A 7,946-nucleotide genomic window follows, 5' to 3' on the forward strand; every position below is an offset into this window, starting at 1 on the left:
AGAACAAAATGGATGCCTAACATAACCTTTCAGGCGGGACTTGCGTATGCGTTCGCTTCTGCGTGCGAGAACACAGGGACAAGGGCACTTTAACAATAAATTTTTAATTTTTTTTTAAAGTGCCCCTGTCCCCGTGTGCTCGCACGCAGAAGCGAGCGCATACGTGTCAAATTAGAAAACTTTAAGTAAAATTAACAATACATTTTTTTTTTTTTTAATTTTACTTAGTTTTCTAATTTGACACTTTAAAAAAAAAAAATGTTTTGATCACTTTTATTCCTATTACAAGGAATGTAAACATCCCTTGTAATAGGAATATGGCATGATCGGACCTCTTTACAGTAAGATATGGAGTCAACAAGACCCCACATCTCACCTCTAGGCTGGGAAGCCTAAAATAAATAAAAAAAAGATCACAGCTTCCCAGCTGAGGCGGCGCCAGTTTTTTTGAATGCAGAGGCCGGGCGTGACGTCAAAACATGGCGCCCGGCCTCCGACGATCATAGAGACTCCAGGTACCATCTGGTCCGCCGGAAATTTCTATGGTGGATATCCGGGGCCGGCGGATCCGTTCTCCGACTCATCGATCGCAGAGGTCCGTCGGTAGAAGCACCGGAGGGGGGGGCGTCCTCTCTCGCCGCCCGTAAGAACGATCTAGCGGCTGACCAGCCGCTTTGATCATTCTTATGGTGTAGGAAATCACTGGCTGAAAACGCTGATATCCGAATGATCGCCTGTAGCTTCAGGCATCATTCAGATATACCACCACAAAGCCCAGGACGTCCTTGAAAGTCCAGCCAGCCTAGATCTGAAGGAAAGCTCTGAAATGAGGGAAAACTGATGATTTTTATCATCCAATCATGTGCAAGCAAAATTGCTGTTCTTTTATTTTGCATGTGATTGAGTATTCTTTCCAAAGTGAAGCTTTACCTCATTTACTAAGCTCGGGAGCAAGTGCACAGTATTTTTGCCTTCAGTAAATCAACCCCACTGGGTCTTGTTCACCCCTTGTGATAGCATTTAAGTTGAATGAAAAAGAAAGTTAAAAAAAAAAATACAATAAAAAAAAAATAGTAAAAAAAAAAAGACCTGCAAGACAAAGACATAATGAGCTAATATGCATAGCATACTAGCTCATTATGTAATACTCACCTGAGATAGAAGCCGGCGCTGCGGTGCCTGTATACAGCCCAGGCCCGGCGACATCGCTCCCAGGGTCACTTCCGGGTATTGCGGGCTCCAGTGCTGTGATTGGCTGGGGCCGCGATGTCACTCCTGCCGCCGGTTATGGCACACTCACTGAACTAAGGGCACGTACGTGCTATTGCTTCAGTGCGCATTCAGGGGATATCTCCTAAACCATGCAGGCTTAGGAGATATCCTGGGTAGCTACAGGTAAGCCTCATTATAGGCTTACCTGCAGCAAAAAGTGGATTATAAGGGTTTACAACCACTTTAAAATACATTTGAAAAATCTTAAAGCTCCTCCGTGCAAATGCAAACATGCATGTAGCTCCTGCACGCATATGTAAACAGTAATTGCTCCATACATGTGAGGTACCACTGCAAATGTCAGACTGAGAGCAATCGTTCTATGCAATGTTTAATTCTAAACTGATTTTTTTTTTTCCCCACTGTGATTGCTTATTACAGTACAGATCATAAGCAATCATTTTTATAAATGGCATTTATTCATGTGCCATTGTGTACTATTTTACAGCTGTGATTGGCCACAGCTATCACGTGGTATAGGTGTTTGGCCCCCTGTACCATGTGATCACTGTGAACAATCACAGAGATCACAATAGTGCACAATGAGTGGCTATGAATGAAAGCCATTGTTTAAAACGGACATGTGATCGCTGTAAGATTGCGCCTAAATAAGCAATTTATCGGATCATCAAGAACTTCAAGGAGAGAGGTTCAATTGTTGTGATGAAGGCCTCAGGGCACCCAAGAAAGTCCAGCAAGCGCCAGGACCCTACAGTTGATTCGGCTGTGGGATCGGGGCACCACCAGTGCAGAGCGGGCTCAGGAATGGCAGCAGACAGGTGTGAGTACATCTGCACACACAGTGAGAAGACTTTTGGAGGATGGCCTGGTGTGAAGAAGGGCAGCAAAGAAGCCACTTCTCTCCAGGAAAAATATCAGGGACAGACTGATCTTCTGCAAAAGGTACAGGGATTGTGCTGCTGAGGACTGGGGTAAAGTAATTTTCTCTGACGAATCCCCTTTCCGATTGTTTGGGTCATCCGGAAAGAACCTTGTCCGGAGAAGAGATGGTGAGCACTACTATCAGTCCTGTGTCGTGCCAACAGTGAAGCATCCTGAGACCATTCATGTGTGGGGTTGCTTCTCAGCCAAGGGAGTGGGATCACTCAAAATTTTGTCTTCTGCCGCGTACACATGATCGTAATTTTGGTCGGAAAAAGATATGATGGCTTTTCCGACGGGATTCCGCTCATTCCTTGCCTACACGCGGTCACACAAAAGTTCGCTGAACTTTCGACCGTTAAGAACGCTGTGGCGTGCAACATTACGACGAGCCGAGAAAATGAAGTTCAATGCTTCCGAGCATGCGTTGAATTGTTTCCAAACATACGTAGGACTTTTGTGCGTCGGAATTGCTACAGACGATCGCATTTTCGGATAGGAACTTTTTCCGACCGCAAAATTGAGAACAAGCTCTCAATCTTTTGCTGGCTGGAATTCGGCCAGCAAAAGTCCGATGGAGCATACACACACTTGCATTTTCCGACCAAAAGCTCTCATCGGTCTTTTGCTGGCCAAATTTCCGATCGTGTGTACGCGGCATAAGAACACAGCCACGAATAAAGATTGGAACAAGAACATCCTCTGAAAGCAACTTCTCCCAACCATCCAAGAACAGTTTGGTGAGGAACAATTAAGCTTAGATAAGCTGCGCTAAAAAATGCATAACATATATAAATACAAAACATAAATAACAAAGATATAGTGATCCAGTGAAGAATGATCAATTAGCTTAGAGTGATCCAATAGCTAATTTAAATCAAACATTGAAAATGAATTATCCAATAAAAAGAAGGCCAGTAACAAATGTTCCAGTGAAAAATGCTCAGTGATTCCGATGGATCTTCACCACCATCCAGCACCTTCGAAAAGTGATCATGTGAACTGACACCACCACCAATGGCTGAAAAAGGGCTTGCTTACCAGATCAGATCGACCTCTCATTACAAAAGGTCAAAACCGCCTGTGGCTCCATACCCAGCCAGAGCCTTTAAAATCCAGTCAGTCTTCTAAGCAGGGGACAACAATCCTCCCCATACGGTGATCATAGAGGTGCCCCAAAATAAAGAAGACTTCGCATAGTGTAAAATACTCAAAGCTTTAATGAACTTAAAAAATACAAGTTGCACTTACAAGATTGTAGTGTAAAAATGCCTGAATTCGTATGCGAGGCCGGCACACATACAAAAACCCATCTATCCGGAACAGGAGTATAGCAGTGATGGCAGAGCATAGCTCCACCCTACGCGTTTCATCGTACGTTTAATGTTGTCCAGGGGCACCTGTAACAAAAAAGGTCAAATAAGGCTTAAAAGGTCCCCGTGACCAAAATGTATCCACCGGTTGGCTCCCCACATCCCCTCCTTACGACCGACAATGTTTCCAAAGCTAGGATTTCTTAACGGGCAGGATAGAAAGTAAAAACTGAGAATGAACTCCTCATGGCCTAAAAATGTATTGCCAGTTTATTAAAACCCTCGTGTGAGGTTTGGCATACAAAAAACATTACAAATTACGTCCTGTGCAGGCATCCGCGCTAGCAGTGATAGCAAAACCGCCTAAGCGTCAGCGTGCTTTCCACCTAAACTCAACGTGACACACCGTGCGTCCCACCTTGACGCGTTTCATCATCAATGTGATGTCTTCAGAAGCTACTGATGCAGCTGTTCGATTGTTATCACAAGCAGCCGGAGTGGACGCCGCCCCCTCGCCCGGGCTCTCTCATCCCACCGGGAGACCAGAGCGACCAGCTGACATGTCTGCCGGCTGGCCGGAGGCCCTGAAGAGAAAGCTTGGATCGGCTTTGATCGGGTCTCAGATGTAGTAACTCGGAAGCAACGTCATGACATCACTTCCAGTTTGCTGGAATCCTAAAGGCGCCAGTTTTAAAAAAAAATCTAAAGTATTCAAAAACGCTGATCTTGGCATCTTGAATGCTTTCAAGTGCAAAGGAGGGATTTGGGGTCTTATAGACCCCAGATCCCTCTATAAGAATACCTGTCATGTGCCTATTGCTGTCACAGGGATATTTACATTCCTTGTGACAGCAATAAAAAAAATTGAAAAAACGAAAGCAACAGTAGAAAAAAAAAAAAAATATATATATATATATATATATATATATATATATATATATTTATTTTTTATATATATATATATATTTATATTTTTATATATATATTTATATTTTTATATATATATATATATATATATATTTATATATATATATATATATATATATATAAAAATAAATAAATATATATATATATATATATATATATATATAAAAATATAAATATATATATATATATAAAAAAAAAAAAAAAATTAAAGTGCCCCCGTTCACCCCCCACTAGCGTGTAAAGGTGAATGCGTGCGTCCCATACATGAGGTAACCCTACAAACATCAGCACTGGAGCTCCTCTGTACAGCTAAAGTGGTAACCTCTAAAGGCTTTTAAAGTGTCGCCTATGGATAGTAAAATTTATGTCGCTTGTCGCCGTTGTGCACAATTTTAAAGTGTGATATGTTTGGTATCTCTTTACTCAGTGTGACGTCATCTTTTATATTGTACAAAAAAAAATTGGGTTATGTAATGTGTTTTTTTTGCATTAAAATTTTAAAAAGGTGTATTTTTAAAAAATTTTTTCCCCAAAAACTGTGTTTGATAAAATGCTGCGCAAATAGCGTGTGACATAAAAATTGCAAAACCCACCAATTTATTCTCTAGGGTCTCTCTGCTAAAAAAAAAAAAAAAAAATGTATAATGTTTGGGGGTTAAAACTAATTTTCTAGCAAAAAAGAAATACTGATTTAAATTTGTAAACAAAAAGTGCCTGGAAAAGCCTGGTCCGCAAGTGGCTAAACAATTGCACCGACATCATGTGACAAAAATATTGCAACTAATCCTCCCATTGTGGGCCCAGCCAAGGGGGCCCCATGATCTCCCGTGGGGACCCCCGGTGAAGGTGGGAAGCAGAGAGCTCGGGTAGGGCAAAGATTTCCATGATTGGTCAGGACCTGGGACACGGAGCTAATATGACAACCCAGGAGCCCAGTGGGACAAGGTAGGTGTAAATTGGGCACTGGAGTCAAGCCATCAGACAGTTGCAAATCAGTGGTCTTGCTATCAGACAAGTTTTTTTAGTTGAATATTCAACACAGAAAAACGAAATATAACGTAATGTAATATATAAAATAATGATTACACAGAGTTGTCACACATACATCACCCTCTCTAACATTTACCATACAGTATGATTTTACTGTGGACATTTAAAGATACAGGACCCCAAACACCAACTCATTGGCTACAAACTGACTTTTTTTGTAATACTTCAAAGTGGGTCAGAAACAAAATCTCCCATTGGACCAAAACGTTTACAATGCAGATGTGTTATACACACCCCCCTCTATGATATCTTACAATATGGTATGATTTTACTGTGGAAATTTAAAGATACAGAGTCTCAAATGTGAACCCATTGGCTACAAACTGTCATTTTCGCAATACTTCAAAATGAGTCAGAAACAAAATCTCCCATTGGACCAATACGTTTACAATGCAGGTGTGTCATACACACCCCCCTCTATGATATCTTACAATACGGAATTATTTTACTGTGGAAATTTAAAGATACAGGGCCCCAAATATCAACCCATTGGTTCCAAACTGACTTTTTTTTGTAATACTTCAAAGTGGGTCAGAAACAAAATCTCCCATTGGACCAAAACATTTACAATGCAGATGTGTCATACATCCCCCCCCCCCTATGATATCTTACAATACGGTATGATTTTACAGTGGAAATTTAAAGATACAGGGCCCCAAATATGAACCCATTGGTTAAATAGTGCCATTTTTCCAATACTTCTAAAATGGGTCAAAAACAAAATCTCCCATTGGACCAATACGTTTACAATGCAGATGTGTCATACACACCCCCTTCTATGATATCTTACAATACGGTATGATTTTACTGTGGAAATTTAAAGATACAGAGCCCCAAATACCAACCCATTGGCTACAAACTGGCATTTTCGCAATACTTCAAAATGAGTCAGAAACAAAATCTCTCATTGGACCAAAACGTTTACAATGCAGATGTGTCATACATCCCCCCCCCCCCTATGATATCTTACAATACGGTATGATTTTACAGTGGAAATGTAAAGATACAGGGCCCCAAATACCAACCCATTGGCTACAAACTGACACTTTTGCACTACTAAATGGGTTAAAAACAAAAGCTCCCGGGGGCGTGGCCTGGCTATGGAGGAGTGAGGACGTGTCTCACCTTAGCTCCTCGTCCGTCGCACCATTCCGCACCGCACAAAGGAGATAATTTGGCTTCGGAACCCCGGAGATTATGTCACAGGGATGGAGAGCGCTATCCCAGCAATCGAGAGCCGAGGGGACCCGACAGGGACACCTGGAGACATACTTCGGCCTGAACTACGGGCCGGGATACGAGGCCTCCAAGATGGCGCCGGCCCCGACGCCCAAAGCTACTAAGGCCGCAAAAGCCGCACAGAAGGCACAGGCCCAACAGCAGCAACGAGACTCCCAGATCCCCTCTCCGAAGCTGGTGAGTGACACAGCCCCTCCACTCTCCCCGGGATCATCTGCCTCCCATGACCAGGACCCTGACATGGCTGATTTCTTAGGGGAAGGAGATATAAAGTGCCATATTTGGTCCCTCCCCAACAGAGAAGACCTAGAGAGATTCACTGCCAGAGTGGAGAAAGCTTTCAGGGAAGATATAGCCCAGCTTAAGGCTGACACTAACCACCTGGGGTCTAGGATGGAAACTGTAGAGCAGAGGATGGATGAAGTGCTGCCTGCTATCACAGTGTTACAAGACAGATGCAGCCTCCAAGACCAGAAAATTGAAGCATTATTGTGCCAATTAGCCAATTACAGCTCCTAAGGACATTGTGCCCACACTGGAAGATGTATTCAGAGAAATACTAGGTTTACCTGCCACGGCTCCGATTGAAATTGACCGAGCTCACAGGGCCCTTAGACCACCCTCTCAGGACGCAGACAATCCGAGAGATGTCATCTGCAAGCTACATAAATACACCTTGAAAGATAGGATTATGCAGAAGATGCGTGGCAAGCAATACTTTGATTTTGACGGTGCACACCTGTATTTTTACCAGGACATTTCAAGACGCACCCTAATGCAACGCAGAGCTTTAAGGCCCTTACTGGAAGCTCTTCAGAAAGCAGGCCTGCCTTATCGGTGGGGACTCCCTTTCTACCTACAAGCATCTAAAGCTGGGAAAAGCGTCACGCTGCGTACTAAAGATGACCTTCCTTTCTTTCTGGAGACTTTGGGACTTGAACCGGTGGATTTTCCAGACTGGAGAGGCCCACAAAACCATCCACATCTGCAACTTCCTCAACCTTGGCTCCCAGTTAATCGCAGGAGTCGCAGACGGGAACGCAGACGCCCCACGTCTTCCTTCCCCATGGATCCGGTTTCACTTCGGCATTAGCTGAAAACGCCTTACTGCTGACTAGATTTCTGCACTCTTGTGAGGAATATTTTTACCTCAGTTACAGGGCTCCATCTTATTCCACGTAGGAATCCATGTCCATCCGGACGAATAAGACTGATGCTGACTGATGCTGGAAGCTGCGACATGGCCATAAGCAAAAGATGTGA

Source organism: Aquarana catesbeiana, linkage group LG12 (assembly GCF_042186555.1).
Source record: "Aquarana catesbeiana isolate 2022-GZ linkage group LG12, ASM4218655v1, whole genome shotgun sequence".
NCBI classification, from domain to species: domain Eukaryota; kingdom Metazoa; phylum Chordata; class Amphibia; order Anura; family Ranidae; genus Aquarana; species Aquarana catesbeiana.